Below are 20314 nucleotides of genomic sequence, written 5' to 3'. Positions count from 1 at the left end.
GTATATTCTGCATATATTACTGTATTTACTATGTGAAACACTGTTTCTACTTCTGTACCTACTAATGTTTATATATTTTCTCTATCTGTGTTGTTGTTGGAACTTTTCTCCCCGGGCCTCCACTGAAAATGGGCTCTTTTAGGCCCAGTGGGCTTTCCTGGTAAACAAATGCAATAAATAAATCAATTTCAACCTTTGCCTTCTGTAGTTTTATCAGCTTGTCTGAATACCTACTTAAAACTTCTGTTTTTTTCTCTACCTTTTGTCATTTCACATTATACATTCCTCCATTGTCCCAGTAATCCTAAACCCTGAGTGCATTTCATTTATTTGTCATCTAAATTACCAGAAGCCATTTTGTGTACTAAAGCTGAAGCTTGAACTGCTTTATTTGCTGACCAGCTTTGAGGCTGTTCCTAGATATAACTTTTACTTCTAATTTCAAATTGTTTTCTCTGTTTCTCAAAAGCTTTTTCTGGCATCCATGTAGTGTAATTATTAGCCAGTAACTGGATTTTACCCAAATTGATAACTGTTACTGGATTTTTTGAACATTTTCTCAGTTGTCAGGCTAGGAGCGATCTAATCAAACTGCAGTTCAGTGTGCAGCCATCATGAAATCCTATTGGGCAGTGTTTTTCTGTATACATTAAAGCAACCTACTGTTTTTTTTTATTGATTTTTCAATAACAATCATTTGAACAACAAATTATGATAAAACTATGTACAAATTTTACAAAGGCCTCAAGCAGTGTATAAGGAAAAAAAGAAAAGAAAGAAGGAAAATAAAGGGAACAACAAGTGATATAAACTGTAAAGTAGGGTACAATGTTCATTCATTCGTACTTTCAGTATGACTAATTAGATGAAGACATATCTGAATTCAATGACTGAATAAGAGGGAGAACTTTTATCCAAGGGTTGTTAGTCCATTTTCTTGGGTATATTCTTGATTATTTAACTTTTACTTCCATTGACGCTACTTCAACCAAAAGAGTCATGAAGTCTTGTAAGGTTGGAATGAAGGATGACTTCCATCTTCTTGTAATACATTTTATGGCTACTGCTAGAATTGTCCAAAGAAGATATTTATTTTTGTTATTCAATACAATAGATTCATTCCTAATAAAATTGCTAAATGTAATTCCTCTGAACAGGTGATATGTTGGAGATGCTGTCTGGAATGTAAGGCCGATTGGTCTCGCATCTTTTATGATTGCTCTCACATTAAGAAATTGTGGAATGATATTGAAAATTTTCTCCAAGTCATCTTTACTGATTCCTTTATACTATCAAAACCTTAAATTCTTCTGAATGTAAATGAATCTATTGTACTGAGCAACCTACTGTTTTTGATGTATAAAAGAAAGAGTATTTATACTATTTAAACCTGGGTAGTTTCATCAGTTTCATGATGGTAATATTAATGTGGAAAACTCTTCGTGATACTTACAGCTGGAAAAAAATATTCAGTGTCATGTGTTGTCTTACTATGTTTCATCACTATACAGGTGTTACCATAGGGGAATGCTTGTCATGTGACTGCTACTTTTTCAGGACTTAAGTGAATATATTCAGTACCACTTATGTTTTTATTTAGACCCTTCCTGGCAAGTCTGAAAAAGTATATAACCTGTCAGAAGAAAGGTGAAATTAATGGCACCCAGGATGAAAACTATGGTGAACAGTTATGACTAGACTTTCAAAACTGAAAAGAGTAAAGAAACGGGATCAGTTCCACTGCTGGATATGATGACTGTATCGTGGCCATGAGGTAAAGTGCAGAAGTTAGTTCACGTGTTGGCATTTTGATAGAGTAATCTCAGAAATTGTTTTTTATACTTGGACAGTATAAATAGTGGTATTCTTTTCACATTTCAAATTTTATACAAATGTTCAAGCCCTAACGTATCCAACTTTCAAAAATTAGCAATATTTTTGAAATTCACTGACAAAAAACAGCACACAAAAAAGTCTGTACCACCAAGTATATATTTTGGTCTTTACTTTGCTATTAGTCATATTCTTGCTCATAATAATTTCACTACAGCCACTGTCTCTGAAGCTGGAGTTGTATGAAAACTATATGCTTCAGATTCACACAGTTGAGTTGCATCTCAAAGCAGAATTTTGGAAAAGCCTGGAAAAGTACAGTATGCAGTGATCTCATATATTGCAGCTATGGAAGATGTAAAGTTATTTTGTCATAGTTAGCCTAAGATGTTTAGTTAGAGCTTGATACTATAAACCACCTATTTAGTATATAATGTGTTGCATTTCTTAAACAATGTTTTATTTGGACTTGTAATGTTCCCTCGAGTTCTGGATATATTCCCTATAAACATCCATCAGATGCAGGCGTTCTACATCATTTTGAAAGTTTGCAAAAGAGTGCAATCAGAAGTCACTGAAGAGACTGCTTTTGCCATAAAAGTTGTATTTAGTGCAACCCTTCATTGTGGAATTCCAAGTAAGGTGGTGACTTTGAGCCTGTAACTCTGAGGTCCTTCTGCCAGACATAACTGCAACCAGAAAGAGAGCCTTCCAGGAGAGAGATTTGAGTTTGATGCTTCAAATGGAGGTGCCACTTGGCTTTTCTAACAAACTTCAAACTGCAAGGAAGAGATGTGTGTACTCCAGGAGGTATTCTGTGAAATGCCATTTAAGAAAGGCTTTAACAGAAGGATGGTCCATCTCTGGGCTGGATGGATAAAGGCAGACTCTGGAAAATGAACCCTGATTAATGAATGCACCAAATTAGACTCAAATAAGCACTTCAAGTACTCAAAGTATTTCTGTAGGACATCAGAAAGGTACTAACCCTTGTTTTACTGCCCATTCAAAAATGTCTCCCACTTCTAAATTCAAGATTTCTTGCATTAGGCCTTTCACCTTTTTGAAACATTTAATATCTGTACAGAAAAAAAGTGATGTTAGGAATAGGATGCTGAATGTCACCCTCATGTTGTCAGGAATGATCTGTGTAGTGGCAATGTTCAGTACTGGAAGAGACATCAGACACTCAGTACCAGTGAAAGCCACAGATGACTGAGCCAATATTAAGCTATCAGAACTGTATTGTCTTGTCCTCTGTTGGTTTAAAATGAACTTTCTGGATTAAGGAAATGAGGAAATACATGCATCAGAGCATGATTCATAGGTGTGCACTAGGCTAATGGCCCTGGAGCCTTTGCAAGCGTAGACCATAGGATTACCCTGGCATCGTGCCACCCGACCGTAGTTCCCAGTGCCTCTGTCAGGCAGAGCCACTCCAGTGATCCAGGGATGAATTTTCTATTTCCCATCCACTCATCAAGATTTCTGTTGAAGAGGGCCAGTGAGGCACTCCGCTTGACATGTATAGGAAGTCTATTCCATAGCATGGGCAGTCTGTGGGTTATGAACCTGTCCCTCCAGCTTGTTCTGTTGATTGTGGTAATGAGGCTGAGGTCTCTGGAGCATGTAGTCTGGAGGAATTGGAATCTCTTTAGGTGTAGCATTTCCAACAGAGCTGGGTCAAACATGGCTTTGTAAGTCCAGCAGAGGTCGCACATTTGGCTTTTAGACTTGTCTGTGTCAGGTACTGGTCAACAGAAAGTTTGGATCTGATTACTGAAGCGAGTAGTGAACTGAGTCACCTCTGGGAGACTCCACATTCATGTGTCACCTCTGGGAGACTCCACATTCATGTGTCACCTCTGGGAGACTCCACATTCATGTGTCACCTCTGGGAGACTCCACATTCATGCGTCACCTCTGGGAGACTCCACATTCATGCGTCACCTCTGGGAGACTCCACATTCATGCGTCACCTCTGGGAGACTCCACATTCATGCGTCACCTCTGGGAGACTCCACATGCATGCGTCACCTCTGGGAGACTCCACATGCATGCGTCACCTCTGGGAGACTCCACATTCATGTGTCACCTCTGGGAGACTCCACATTCATGTATGCCCAGTTTTCTTTTCTGAGCTAAAGATATTTTTGGTTCAGTAAGTTTTTCAATTGATTTTGTAGGACTAAAGTTATTAGCCACTGGAGATAATCTAGAGCCTTTTCCCTTTCCTGAACTACCTCCTTGCACAGTTGCTTTGTTTAGTTCTTCTATGTTTATGTACCACATCAGTGTAAAATTGGAATATTGATTTTCTGGTATCCTGTTTTAAAGCTGTGTCAGAGCTGTCAAACGCCTTTATATCTGATTTTATCTTTTTCACATTGTTGTGAAGCAGGTTTTCTTGCTGAAGCCAACTCTCTTGAACAGCTAGATTGTTAGTCAGTTCCTCAAGCATATCCTGAAGAGTGTGGGATTACAATCTGAACTATGGATGGAAGCAATTTCCTTCCATTGGATAAGTTTCTATGATTTGTTTCCAGATGGTTACAAGATGTTGTGTTTTCTCATGTGTAAACTTTCTTGATTAAACAAGAACAGTCCAAAAATAGATGAGAATAGTCTACAGCCCTGTGGGACATTATTGATAATGCCTTTCTAGATATTACATTGCATTGCGTTTGTTAAAGACCTACCTAGTTTTCCCTTTTAAGTGGATTTAATATTCTCCCGTCTGTCCATACCTACTGTGCACTTAACCTTTTTTCACGTGTGTCATCTTCTCTTGAAGGCCTTTATAGACTTCAACATCATCTATTCTGATAGTCTGTTCCACAGATCTACAACCGTTTCTGTGAAAAGCTACTTTTGAAGATCTATGAAATAGCCCCTATAAGTCTGCTGCCTGTAACTCTTTCCTTCTCCGTCTGTCCTTCTTGTTCACAGTGGTCCCATGCCTACCAGTATCATTTCTTCCCACACTTCTGGGACAAGAGTGGCTCCTCTAGGTATATCCATTTCTGTATACCTTATGGATCTTTCTGGTAACTTTCCTTTGGATTCCTTGCAGCAGCCTGATGTCCATTTCCTTACACGGCCTTTACAGCTTCATTCAGTACTTGGTGTACCTAAGCAGGACCGTCTAGAATCGAAGTATAACCTCTTTGCTTCTGGAATCTGTCCACCAAGTTGCATCCTACATTCTTTTTGCTGCTGACTATTGCCCCTTCACTGTTCTCTCAAGATGCACACCTCCAGATCCTTTTCCAGCTTTCCTGTCATCAGTTTCACCCTCCCTCAATATGTCATACCAGGGGTTTTGTGGCCAAAGTACCTCTACCTTGACCTGTGACCTGTTGCTTAAGCATCTTTTTACCCATTGGATTATGCATGCATTAACATTTACCGCTACTAATTTGTCAGTTATACAGTGATGTGGGACAGGTGAATATCTTGGCAAGGCCATTCTAAGCAGCATTTTGATAGGTGCTGCTGATAACCTCTTCAAAAAATGCCAGAAGATTTAAAAGGTGCACTAACCATTTAACAAGCCTATACTGTTCTATATGTAACAGAGACAGATCCACTGTATCATTCTGGATAAACTCCATTGTGACTATCTTCATGATTTCAAATAGACTACTGCTTCAAACAGATGAGCCTAAAACTGTGTGGGTTAGGTGTGATGAATCCCTGCCTTGTTTGCTGATAACACTACTGACTGTTGGCACAGATCAGTGGATGGCCTAAATTTGTTTGGGATCAGATATTACTACCAACCTAGTGCATTGGTACCACTACTGCTTGTCATGATGCAGGGACGTGTCCGCGTAATATTTTATTTAACATCATTGACAGAGGTTCAGTTAGTATGTACTTGAATCAGTATATGTAAAGCACTGGGCATGTTGTGTCTCCTCCTGGTGCTTGAGGTTTTAATTTTACCTGTGGCAACATTTATGGCTGTATTTGTATAACTGATGCCATCCCTTGGCTGTAGACTATTCTGACATGTTTCTTTGTTATTATAGAATTTGTAGAAGAATTTTCTACAAGCTGATTTACTGTTTCCTGTGACTGATTAATCATTTTAATGTTATTTGCAACATAAAGTTTCCAGGGCGTCTTTTCCAGTTTTTTGGCGTAATTAAAGGACACAGTACTATTAATTTTAATCTCGGAGACCAAACTGAGTTAATAATTTAGATTTGAAGACTGACAGAAGTAAGTAATTTCTGTACTTATATATATTTTTTTGTAATGGAAGATTTTAAATTGCAAGGAAACACAAGAAACCAACACTATCCATATTTTAATGTCTACAATCAAGTTTTGAAAGTGAAGTAGTAATTCTTTTTCCATTATATGTCTTATTCATTTTCTCATTATACCAAAAGTTTTTTTATGAATTTAATTATATATTTGTCTTACTGACAAACCCTCAGCTTGTCCGTCCCTCTCCTCTCTCATATCCCTCTATACCCCCTCTCGAACTCTATGCAGCTCTGATCAACACCTTCTTAATATTTATAAAACCAACAAAAACAATGGCAAACTTCTTTATAAAAACACAGTGACGCAAGCCTGGACCAATCTCTCCTCAAATATCGAAAACCTAATTGTACAAATTGCTTCAGAAGATAGCTTAAAAACTACTTTCTTACCTCTAGCTCCTGCCGTTGCCAGGAACCTATGTAACCCCCCCCCCCCTACACACACACACACCTCTCTATAGCTCTCTTTTCTCTAAAGCTTAGAGCTTTTAATTACTTATACTCTTTGCAATTAACAATGCTATAATGTTTTTACTACCAATGTCGCTCTGACTCCTGTAATATTATGAAATGCCTATGTGAATATGTCTGATTTTTCTCTAAACTTACATCTGGTGTTGACTCTACCATTTTATCTTGCATATACTTTTCATGTAGCTTTATTACCGTCAACTTGTGCAATGATATACCTATGCAATCTTCCTTGTTTTTTTTTTTAAATATATAGATGAAGCTTTTCTCCTAGGGTCTCCACTGAAAATGGACCTTTGGCTCAGCTGGACTAACCCGGTTAACAAATGACAAATAAATGTTCATTAATGCAGATGTTCGTAGTATCCTAGAATTTGGTGACAGCATGTAGAATACAGTGAGAAGATTGCTGCCCATCTTGTTAATGACAAAGCCAACGAACTCCAGTGGTTATTAAAAAAAAAATTGCCATAAATCCTCACCTGTGAAATCACCTGATGTACACTTCCCCCAAATAACCTGCAGAAATGCTTGGAACTATACCACCAGGTATTCTGATGAAGGCTACGCTGTGCATAGCTGAAAGTGCTTAATAAACTTGTACTACAGATAGACAACCCTGTTTTCTGGATTACAGCCTGGATATTTTTTAGTTTTATGGCTGTACCACCGGTATGTCACAACAAGCACAGAATGCTTCCTCATATTATAGAAGGCTACCTTGGAGTATGTAAACGCCCAGGGATAGATGTTCTTTGGTATGATGTAGGGTTAATGGAGTTACATATCAGTAAGGGATGGTTTCTAATGGAAAGCAACAGTAAAAGGGTCATATGTAGTGGGTGTATGAGGCAGTTTGGGGGATGTTTATTATGATTTAGACATGCAGTGTAGTACCATGAAATAGGCATCTCAATAGGCATACATTCTCGTGTTTGGCCGTTCCATTAATAACCACCACCAGGAGTATGGCAATTGGCATACTTTGCAACCTGGACATCTTTGTTCACTGTTTTCACCTGATCATAGTTTTCCCAGTCTCCTAAGCAGACTTATTTGGGTCATTGAGGACAATATTCCAGTCCGTGTTCATAAGTCTGTCGTTAACTGCATTAAGAGGTCAATTCCTCATTGGTCAGCTCCGACCACAAGCTAATCACCCTAGACATCCACATCCTGCCCCCACCCCCCATTAGGGAAACCACAGTAAAAAATTTCTCCAAAGCCAACTTCACACTTCTTAAGTGGCAAACTTCACGACACCTATGCAGATGGACAATAGAGGTACGACTGCTGAATCCTACACAATTGCACTTTACAAGCGCTTACACAAGTGCATGGATCGTGCAATCCCTTATAGAACCAAGATGCTATCCTCCAAAAAAAGGAAGCCAATCTGGCAGTCCCCTGCCATAAACAAACTCTACAACAGAAGAAAGAAACTGTTGCAAAAAAGAGTAAAATCCTATGATTGGAGGAACTCCCTGGTCAGCCTCAGTAAGAAGCTGAGATCCCCTCATAAAATCCTCCAAAGCTAGTTATGAAAACAAAATTGCCACTGATTCTAAAGACAACCACAAAGCATTTTATAGCTATGTCAAGAATCTCAATGGCAACACTCAGATCTGCTCTGAGTTACAGCACAATGGCACTAAATATACACAACTGATATTCCCAACATCCTGTCAGGTAGGTTCAGTGTCAACTTTACCCACCCTCTCACACCCTAAAGGGTCCATATCTGTACCAGAAGAATGCAAACTCCTGTAATCATGGCTGTACAGGTAAAAACCACACTCTCCAAAGCCAAGAACACAGCATCCATGGGACCTGATAACATTCCAGGCTGCATTCTACACAAACCACAGAACGAACTGGCACCCCACCTAAGTACCATATTCAATCATAGCCTCACCTCAGGCTTTGTGCCCAATGAATAGTGCACAGCGACGGTTATCCCACTCCACAAAGGGGGGAGCCACCACGGACCCCGGGAACTACCGCTCCATTAGCCTGACGAGCCTGGTCTGCAAGGCTATGGAACATATCATCATGTAACTTATAAACAATGACATTGGTAATCTCCAAACTCTGGACCCCACCCAGTTCGAGTTTCTAAAAGGCAGATCATGTCTCCTAAACCTGATAGACTTCTTTGAAGCAATCACCAAAGCTGTAGATAAGGGTAAGGTGGTTCACACAGCCTATCTAGATCTCGCCAAGGCTTTCGACACCATCGCACACTCTGGAATTATAGATAAACTCACTAGACTAGGTATAAATCCCTATGTCACAAGATGGGTTGCCAACTGGCTCACTGACAAAACCCACACTGTGAAAGTAGCAGACTCCAAATCCGACTTCAGACCAGTGACGAGTGGAGTGCCACAAGATACAGTCCTGGGTCCTCTCCTGTTTGGTATCTACTTCTCTGAAGTACAGGCTAGCACAAAAAGTCTTTCGCAGATGACTGCAAATGAGGAGCCATAATCAAAACTCTTAACAATGTGGACATCCAACAAAAGGGCCTCACTGAGACAGATACCTGGTGTCAAAGCCATGGCCTCAAGCTCAATGCCAAAAAGTGCATTGTCATCCCTTTTGGTAAAAACTCTGTACCCATGAACTGCCACATAGGCAGTAGTCTACTCAACACCGAAAGCGTGATAAGAGACCTTGGGACACAGGTGGACAGTAGTCTGTCCTTTGATAATCACATTGCTACAGTAGTCAGAAAATCCTTCTACGTGGCACACACCATCACAAAAGGTTTCTCATCCAGGAAAAAAGAGGTCATTGTTCCCGTCTACTCATCACTCATTAGACCCATTATAGAATACAGAGCCCCTTTTGGTATGTACCTCACAAGACATCTACAACAACTGGAAAGGCTGCAGAAATACCTCACAAAGAGGATTACCGGTCTCAAACAGATGCCCCTATGCAGACTGTCTCATAAAACTCCAGCTTTACTCCATCGCATATCGCCTACTCATAGGCGGTCCCTGCCTAACATACAAAGCTGTGTCAAACCCAGAGCTGTTGGACATGCTCCACTTAAGGAAATCCCAATCCCTCTGAGCTACACACTCTAGGGACCTAAACCTTGTCACCACAATAAACAGAACATGTTGGAGGGATAGATTCCTGTCTCGGAGACTGGCCCATACTCTGAAACAAACAAAGCTCCTCATTAGCACACTTCAAGAAAAATCTTGATGATTAGATGGGCGATAGGAAATTCACCCCGGGGATAACTTCTGTGGCTCTGCTAGACAGGGCCACAGGAAAATAATTTTCTTGGGTGGCGAAAGCCAGGGTACCTTTTTGGCTAGACTTATATAGGCCCTAGGGCCAATAGCATAGTACCTACCTATGACCCTGTAGTTTCTTGTGCTAAAGCATTGGAAGGATTGCTTATGACCACTTTTAATATTACTCTTGCATCAAAGATGATGGTATCATTATCTCGGTTAACTAAAGAGTACAACCATGGATAAGAAACAGAAATATCCTAGCTTTATTAGCATGATAGCTAAGATATTGCTGCCTTAGTTGCATTTGTACTTTTTTCCGAGCTGTTTTGATTAACATACTAAAGTACTTGGCAATAATAATTTGATGCTGAATACTTTATCTAATTAGTGTTTAGGTGCTTAAAACCCTGCAAGGGGATTTTATTTTCAGAAACAGTATTTTATAAACCAGCAAATTTCCACCAGTACATAGAATGCAACCACCCGGTTCTCACAGATTATCACACTGTGTTCCACTTTGAAAAGCCAAAATTTTGGGTTCCAATGCCAAAAGAAAACATGATGTGAATATTCCTTAAAATGACTTCTATTGAATTACTGAGCACTTCCGTCACTGTATATAATCCCTGGGACTTCTTCAGAGAAAAACACAATTTATCATTCTACTGAAGCTTAAAAACACTCGCTTGGTGTTAAAGTTCTCCCCTTATGATGATATAGTCTTACTTATTACAGTCTTAAAGAGACCACCACATACAAAATGCATAATCCAAACATTGCAATGTTAAAATATTAATTGAACATTTTAAAACATTGAAAACTGTTAGGATAAAAATTAAAAGTTAAAACAATTATATTATATGCGATGCTTCCTACCTTTGCAAACATAGTGATCTTTTGGGAACACAATTATGTGTTCAAATCAGTGTATGTAAATTGTTGGACACTATATGGTCATTTTTCTCAATGATATTATTTTTTGGAACGATATGGAGAAAAGACTGATGGAATTTTTTCATTATATCAATAAAACTATTTTTTTGAATTAACTAGGCATACAGATACATAAGGATGATTCGAATAAGGGATTTGTCTCCTGTATCAATAGAAAAACAACTTGGGGCAGCCGCGGTGGTGAAGCAGTTAGCGTTGATGCCTCACAGCAAGAGGTTCACTCCTCTGCTGGCATGCCTTCTGTGTGGGGTCTGCATGTCCTCCCTGTGGTCGTGTGGGTTTCTTCCGGGTGCTCCGGTTTCCTCCGACATCCCAAAGACATGCTGTAGGTGGACTGGACACTCTAAATTGGCCCTAGGCATGAGTGCATGCATATGTGTGCCTTCTGTGGAAGGCTGGCAACTCCGCACCATAAAACTCCACTGTCAATCATGAGCGGACAGGTGATCCACTGTGGCGACCCCTAACTGGGAAAAAGCCAAAAGAAGAAGATCATCTTCAATAGAAAACCAGCTTATTCTAACATATTACACTTTGGCAGTTTGCATCCACTTCATCAAAAAACAGCCCTAGTAAAAGATCAAGTAATCAGATTAGCACGAATGATTACCAAAATAGAGACTTTTTTCAAAGACAGTGACAAACTCAAATCTATTCTTATCAATAGAGGTTACCCTGATGAATTCCTAAGTACTATATTCACAGAGGTACACAGGAAAAGAGCCTCAGGAATTTACATTGCGTTAATTGGGGTTCATGAAGAAGGCAACCCCACAACTCAGCTTAATACCAGTACATGGGTGGAGACTGATTTTGAAAAGGTACTAGTGTTAACTTACAATGGGGACACTAATAGGGTGAGAGATATTTTTATGAAAAAGTGGAAAGTTTTTTGAGATAGGTTTGGTTGATAAAATGGTAGGACAAGGTCCACGTATAATCTTCAGAAAAGACTGGTGCATCAAAAACTATATTGAAAGATTACAGGATAAAAACAAAAGTACAAGAGTAAAGGAATGGACATTGTAAATAGTGTAATTTGATACAGGATGGTTGTGAAATTAAAATAGTGTTTTGGTATACATCACCCACACATACTGTATACTCGAGTTGTTGTACAGAAGGGGAGGTCTGTATAGCTACATGTAGTTCATGTGCAAATTTCTATATTGGTAAGACTGAGAGGGTGTTCAAGGACTGGATCTACGAGCACACATGCCATCAGAGCAGGGGACTACACTAATGCCCTATTGAAGCATACGCACCAAAATTCAGGGCATCAATTTAAGTTTTTTGTGTTGGAGGTGAAAGAGCAGAATGAGAGAGGCAGATCATGGAAGTTAAAATTAGAAAACAAGGAAGGTCTAGCAAATTAAGACCTATGTCACAGGACCCAATGGTTTTAATGATGCAGTTTCTATATCAAGTATTTTAAAGTTTAAATCATTCAGTGGTTTTTAAGACTGATGGATATTTATAGGTCAGTATCACATTCACAGTTAGCTTACAATGCTTAAACCGACAGCTCAATGTTTGAAGACGATATGATCATTCACCAGGTAGGTTACTTGTTCATGAGAGAGTAACAAATGACCCAAGGTTCTAGCATGTAACAACTGTTTAATGGGCAGGCTACACATTAAAACATAGGAAGTGTTGCATATAATATAATTGTTTTAACTTTTAATTTGTATTTTAACAGTTTTCAATGTTTTAAAATATTCAATTAATATTTTAACATTGCAATGTTTGTATTTTGTACATGGTGATCTGTATAAGACCGTAATAAGTAAAAAGATGTCATCAAAAGAGGAGGACTTTAACACCAAGTGAGTATATTTAAGCTTAGGTGGAATGACAGATTTCTCTTTACACTGAAGAAATCCTAGGAATTATATACAGAGACGAAAGCACTCATTAATTCAGTAAAAAACATTTTAAGGAATAGTCACAGCATGGTTTTTGGCACTGGAACCCAATATTTTGGCTTTTCAAAGTGGAACATAGTATGATAATTCCCGAGAACTGGGCGGCTGCATTTATCGTACTAGTAGGAAGTTGTTGGATTATATTTTCATCGAATTTACGTGATGGAATTGTGTCAAGAAATCCTTATGCTGTGTAGGGGACACAGTGTAGGGTAGCTTCATATAATAATGTATTCAGTACCACTAATATTCATTATAGTGTAATTTATAGTCCTGATTTGATTTCTTCTGACTTGTAGGTGATGTTTTGCAAAACCCAATACACCATTGCCTATTTCATGAGATCTGCAACAATGGAAAGAAATGTACCCATGAATCTGTGATGCACATTTTGGATCTTTAAACTATGTTTCAGTAATGGTACCGATGTCCACAACCTGTACGCAAAGGAAATAAGTTACCCAGTTTATTCGTAAGGCTACTGATATTTGCCAAAGACATTTTAGCTTCCGGTATTTTTTGTAATGTCTCTCCATTTATTTTTCTCTTGAAATTTGAAAGAAATCTATAAAAGACACAATGGGAGTGGGGGAGGATTTCCTGTTCAATACTTGTATTCCTCAAAGAGAGGTAAAGTCATTGTGGTTACACATCTCACGCCAAACTCCAGGGAGCTCCAGTTGGGACAGCTGTACATGCTTTAGGCCTCTAGGGCTACCTGACTACACAAAAGTGGGCAGATCAATTTATGAAGCTTCTGAGCTGAAGTTTCAGTACCACTCATTTCTGCATGTTAGTTTTTATTTCCATCTCATTTGAGATTCATACTCTGACAGAAAATCTTAAAACTCCCAGGTCCCTTCTAGGTTGTACTAACTTTTCATGAAGGCCACACTTACATTCAGTACATTTATGTAGCTGCTTTTTAAATAGCGTGACGTTGTATTCAAGGCAGACTTTGTAGTATATTTTGTTTTTGTTTATGCATATATATATATATATATATATATATATATATATATGCGTGTGTTTTGTGTTTATATTCATAATGTATATGTTATTTCGTACGCTGTAAGGCAGTTTCAGAACACTTCATCAGTAAGCACAATTAGCCATCTCTGATCTGTAGTTTCACTGCTGTTCGTGCTTTGTAGTACATTTGCATGGTAATTATGGATGGAGTGCATTTCATTGACTCCCTTTTCCACGGAAATCTGATTAAGACAGATTAAGTGAACTGACTTGAAGTACAATATTTTATTTAGGGGAGCAAGCCTCCCACATCCCTTATTGCACCTCTTAAGATAACCACCTCTTGGGCTGTACAGCCTTTGGATATATTATAAGTGTTACATTTTAAAACCCATTCAGTAAATTGAGTTTGAATAATCCAGTTTCACTGAAAAGGTACCAAGTAGAACAACTAATACTATGCATATGACAATAGGTTCCTAGTTGATGCACCCCAGCATATCACTTGTACAGCCTCAACTAGAAACTGGCTTTTTCCCTGCCTACTAGGCTAGTGTGGTAAGCACGTATAAATCTTGACCTAGGATTATTTGTAAAATTCTATTTGTTTCTGAAATACCAAACTAATGAACTTAAGGAAGTACGTCAAAGTTAAAATATACATCTAGCAGGATACAGTTAGCAGGATTAGTTTATTTGATATTTAAACTTTTATTAATGTCTTTGATATTTAAACTTTTGTTAATGTGGAAAATCCACAGATTCCTTCCTAAAGACTAGAAGAGCAGTGTCACATTTCTGACAATAACAAAAGGATGCTTTGTTTCATATGTGATCTAAATACAGTCTGTAGCAGTCTGAGCCTTTCCTTATAATGAAATTCTTTTCTTTATTACGCTGCAACTGGAGATGTAGTCTGAATGTATGTATGTATAGAATTGATGAACTCCTCTAAAGTGACCGTATTTAGCTGAGCTTGCCTTGGGCTTGGTTGAATCTTTTCCATCAGATTGCAAATATTTTTATAAATTATTTATTCTATTACTTTAAAAGTGGCACATACGTTTTTGATATGCTGTGAGGTAATATACAATATTCCCCTATTACTGCTGCAAAAAAGATTCCTTATACCATCTATAAGTAAAGTTTTTAACATCAAATAAAAAAGGAAAGACTAAAAAAGGCATCAAAAGAGTATTTAAAGAGATTGTGATGCATCTAAATATTAAAAGGACGAAAGTGGGATCTCAGTGGTAAGTCCTGGCAATCTTCAGAGCTCAGTGCAGGTAGGAACGAAACAAGAAGTCCAGTTTGACTGGTGTGGTTCTGGTGTCATGGTATCAACTTCTAACCAGTATAAATGGATTTATCTGGAGAATAACTGTTCTACTGAGCAAGGCATGTTTCTATGTTGAATGCTAGCTTCAGATGGGATATTTCTTTGTCATATTTTAGATATCCATTTGTTCTTTAATATTGCATCCTCTTCAGAACTGCTAAATACCCTTCAGGTGTATGTACTTGCAGAAGTAGGCATGCTAGTTATATACAGTATGTCTGACAGTAACAGGTTGAAATATGTTGTACTCTGCTTTTTTCAGTTTCGTCCAATCTGACAAAAAGTGTACACAGACAGTGGATGTCTTTTGTGGGTAGGGATGAGAAGGCATGCATGACAGCAGTAACTTGAAATATATATATATATATATATATATATATATATATATATAAATATATGACTATGGCAATTTCTGCCGACATTTTCATCCAAGTCCAACACTATAGTGGGATATATAGAAGATGACTTTGAGGGGGGGGGGGGGCGTAGAAAGTCTAGTACTATTGTTATATATGATTTGTATATCCTTGCAAACAGTTCATTGTAAACTGCTAGTTTGTCAATTTTAAACATTAAGCCTTGGATGCAACTTATTTCTTCCTTGAAATAAAAAATAAATTTCTTACAATTTTTGATCAGACAATCGGAGCAAAGGGTTAGGAAAAATTCACGTCTGAGCATCTAGAGCCTCAATGTCTTCTGGTGGCCAAGGTCTTTCAGATGCCTGACTTAGGTTCATAGGTTGGTAATAGGCTATCGGCCCTAGGGCCTATACATGCCTTGCCATAACAATTCCCTGGCTATTACTTCCCACACTATTTACTTCCCTGGACCCTTGTCTAGCAGGGCGACTGACGTGATCCTCGGGGTAAATTTCCTATCTCCCATACAGTCGTCAAGGTTCCTTTTGAAGTGGGCCAAGGAGGCGCTCTGCTTGACATGTATGGGCAGTCTATTCCAGAGTAAGGAGAGTCTCTGAGTCAGGAATCTGTCGCTCCAGCATGTTTTGTTCATTGTGATGACAAGGTTTAGGTCCCTGGAGCGTGTGGCTCTGATGGATTGGGATTTCTTTACGTTTAGCATGTCCAACAGATCTGGGTTTGACATGGCCTTGTATGTTAAGCAGAGATCACCTCTGAGTAGACGATATGTGACAGAGTATAGCTGGAGTTGTTTTAGTCGGTCAGCATAGGGCATCTGCTTTAGGCCTGTGATTCTTTTAGTGAGGTGTTTCTGTGGCCTTTCCATTTGTTGCAGATGTCTTGTGAGGTACATACCAAATGGGGTATTGTACACTATGATGGGTCTAATGAGAGATGAGTACAGTGGGACAATGACTTCCTTTTTTCTGGATGAGCAGCCCTTAGTGATGAGGTGTTCCACATAGAAGGATTTCCTGACTGTTGTGGCGATGTGGTTATCAAAGGTGAGACCACTGTCCACCTGTATCCCTAAGTCTGTTATCACACTTTCGGTGTTTAATGTACTGCCACCTATATGGTAATTCACGAATACATGTTTTTTCCCAAAGGGGATAACTATACATTTCTTGGCATTAAGCTTGAGCCCATGGCTTTAGCGCCAATCATCTGTTTTTGTAAGGCCCATTTGCAGAATATCCACATCATTTGGGGATTCATTAATGGCTCCCAGTTTGCAGTCATCTGCGAACTTTGTTAGCCAGAGTCCCTTAGTGTTGGCCTGTACTTCACAGAAGTAGATGCCAAACAAGAGAGGTCCCAGGACTGAACCCTGAGGTACTCCACTTGTCATTTGTCTGGCGCTGGATTTGGAGTCGGCTACTTTTACAGTGTGGGTTCTGTCAGTAAGCCAGTTGGCAACCCATCGAGTGACGTAGGGATTTATGCCCAGCTTAGTAAGTTTAGCTATGATTCCAGAGTGGGGGATGGTTTTGAATGCCTTGGCGAGATCCAGATAGACTGTGTGGACCACCTTACCCTCGTCCACGGCTCTGGAGACTAATTCAAAGAAGTCAGTCAGGTTCAGGAGACACGATTGGTCCTTCACAAACCCAAACTGGGTGGGGTCCAGTGTTTGAAGGTTGCCAATGTCTTTGTCTATAAGTTCCATGATAATACGTTCCATGGCCCTGCAGATCAGGCTCGTCAAACTGATGGGACAGTAGTTCCCAGGATCCAAGGTGGATCCCCCCCCCTTGTGGAGTGGGATAACTGTAGCTGTGTTCCACTCAGTGGGCTATGATTAAACATAACACTTAGGTGAGGTACCATTTCATTTTGTAGTTCATATAGTACACAGCCCGGGATGTCGTCTGGTCTCATGGATGCTGTATTCTTAGATTTGGAGAGTGCGTTTTTTTACCTGTGTGGCTGTGATTACTGGAATTTGGCAATCTTTCAGTATTGAGATGGGCCGTTTAGGGGGTGAGAGAGGGGTGAAGTTGGCACTTAATCGATCTGCCAGGATATTGGCAATGTCCTTGGGATCAGTATATTTAATGTCATTCTGTTGTAGCTCAGAGGAGATCTGAGCATTGGCGTTTAGATTCTTGACATAGCTATAGAATGCCTTGTGGTTGTCTTTGGAATCTTTGGCAATTTTATTTTCATAACTGGCTTTGGAGGATTTTATGAGGGATCTCAGCTTCTTACTGAGGCTGGTAAGGGAGTTTTTTGCATCCTGGGATTTTCCTCTTTTCTGCAACAGTTTCTTCCTTCTGTTGTATAGTTTGTTTATGACAGAGGACCACCAGATTGGCTTCCTTTTTTGGAGGAGAGCGTCTTGGTTCTATTTGGGATGGCACAATTCATGCATGAGTGGATGTGCTCTTACAGTGCATTAGTGTAGGATTCGGCAGTCAGACTTTCAGTTCCCATCTGGATGGGTGTCATGAAGTTTGTCACTTCTGACTTGAGTAGCATGAAGTTGGCATTGGAGAAGTTTTTTACGGATGTTTCCTTACTGGGGGGGGTGGGGGTGGGATGTGGATGTCAAATGTGATTAGCTTATGGTCATACATAACCAACGAGGGGGTGACCACTGGTGTGGAGCATCGATTTCCCATGTTGGTAATGACCAGGTACAGGATATTGGAGCCCCTGATGCGACTATGGATTAGTAGTTGATCCAGGGCATTGGAATTTATGAATTCCAAGAACCATTGGGCAAAGGTGTTGGTACACGAGTAGTATTCCCAGTTAATGGCAGAGTAGTTGAAATCACTCAGTATTAGGGTGTTTAGTTGTATCTTAATATTTTCCATTATGTTTGCGAAGGTGTAGTGAGAATCTTGGGGCATGGTGGGGGATATGTAGCAAGCTACAATTTGGATTGCAGTCTTACCTAGTGTTAGTTGCACCTGGAGAATTTCGGATGCATTGTGTTGGGCAACTTGCCTGGAGGTGTGAATATCCTTAGTGAATATGGACAGTCCTCCATCTTTAGTGTTTCGGTCCTGGTTTGTGGCCACAAAGTGTGGTCAGAATTGTAGCCTGGTATTGTATGGGTGCTCTCTGGAGCCTTGAACCAGGTCTCAGTTAATGCACAGATATCGATGTTCTCCATTTTTAGGAGTGCCTTGAGAGAGTGCATTTTGAGAGAGAGAGAGAGAGAGTGCCCTTCCGTAGGGTGCCAATTAATCTATGACTGGCCCTGTATCAGGATAGTTAAAACTATGAAACATATTTAGAGCTTATCTATTCTAAGTAGGTGTGCCACTGGTAATGAAGATAAAATCCCTTCAAAAGGGGCTTGCTGGTTAAAATAATTAAGAATTTGACCATTTTGATGGCTGGCACTTGGCTTATTTGGTATTTCTTGACCCATTTTAAGTAAAATGATCCAATGGTCACTCAGCAGGCTTAAGGAACTACTATAGCATAAATGGATTTGCAAGATCCTTAGTTTTTAACCACAGTGTCTTTACTGTTGGACAGTCTGTGACAATAGGAGGTGCTGCCAGCACAGCTAGCTGGAATTTTGTAAATAATTATATGTTGTGTAAATATCAAACTGATTTGTACAGGATGCTTGTGTTATAAATATATTACAAGTGCATGTCGTGTATATCAAACTCATTTGTATAGATATTTGTGTTGAAAAGGTATTTGTAAAGTGCATGCTTGTATTTGAAATGTATGCACAGTGTGCCGTACTGGAGAGAACAGAAATGCACATGCACTATTGTAACTGTTTAAATGTATATGTTTTAATAGAAGAAACTGGCAGACAGGAGGTTAACCTCAGTCCAAAAAACTTTAAAATATATCTGCAATTAAATCACTTTACAGGATAAGTCATAAAGATGCTATCTCACAGTTTTCAATGCAACCAGAGAGACAGTCTGTACTAGGAAGCTTTCTGTATTGTCTTTGGGTTGAACTTATTACTACTCTGGAAGCATGGATGTATGAAATTGTTTTATGACTTCCATTACCTGCCACAGATCTGAGCAAAAGCCCTTGTGTGTGTATTTTTACAGGTAGGTGCTAAATGCTGCCAGCTTCCAGTAATGGGATTTTCATGGGAACTAGAAGTCAAATGACCAGAAGTGATGTCATTCTGCAAGCCACCCCATAAGTAATATTTTAGATATTATTTTGAGAAGTATGTTAGTGAGACTGAGCATTCTATATTCTGTCTTGGGCCTGACAACAAGAAGGACCATTCACCACATTATCTGCCTTGCTGTGTTAAGAAAGTACGGAATAGTAGATCTCTTAGATTGTCAGGAATATAGTGAAGCTTAGTTTAGATATTGTTTTTCTTTATTTGTCCGAGACTGTCCTTCAATGTTATTTTAAATATTTCCTGTGATTTTGAACTCTGATGTCACTATGAATATATAGGTAGTATTGTCTTGTTCTTTTATTATTTATTATTAAATATATTTAAACCTTTCATTGTGGCTGATCTTTGTAGAGATATTTAAGTTTTGGGAGTACTTACATATTTATTTGGTGACACTGTGTGGGCCATGCCTAATAGCCTTGCTCTTAGTCAAACTACCATTTGTATTAATATTAATTTCATACAGTATACTGGATATCCTTGGAGGAGCCTTAAGGTAGCTGGCAGTCATAACTACTTTATAGCCTGGGCAGAAGTGGGCATAGCTAGTAAACCTGTGCCAGCCTTTTCCAGGTGTGTGTGTCTGTGTAAATCAAACCTGGAGTGCATATATCAGCTACTTGAGCAGAAACACGAAGCACTGGTTGGACAGAGAGGGTCCTAGAGGTCTTGGCTTGGACACTTAGCGGAGATCCTGACTCTATAGCTGCGCCAGTGGGGAGTCTTACTGAG

This window comes from Protopterus annectens, chromosome 9.part0, assembly GCF_019279795.1.
Source record: "Protopterus annectens isolate FY-2018-M chromosome 9.part0, PAN1.0, whole genome shotgun sequence".
NCBI classification, from domain to species: Eukaryota; Metazoa; Chordata; order Ceratodontiformes; family Protopteridae; genus Protopterus; species Protopterus annectens.
This window is presented reverse-complemented; position numbering follows the sequence as displayed.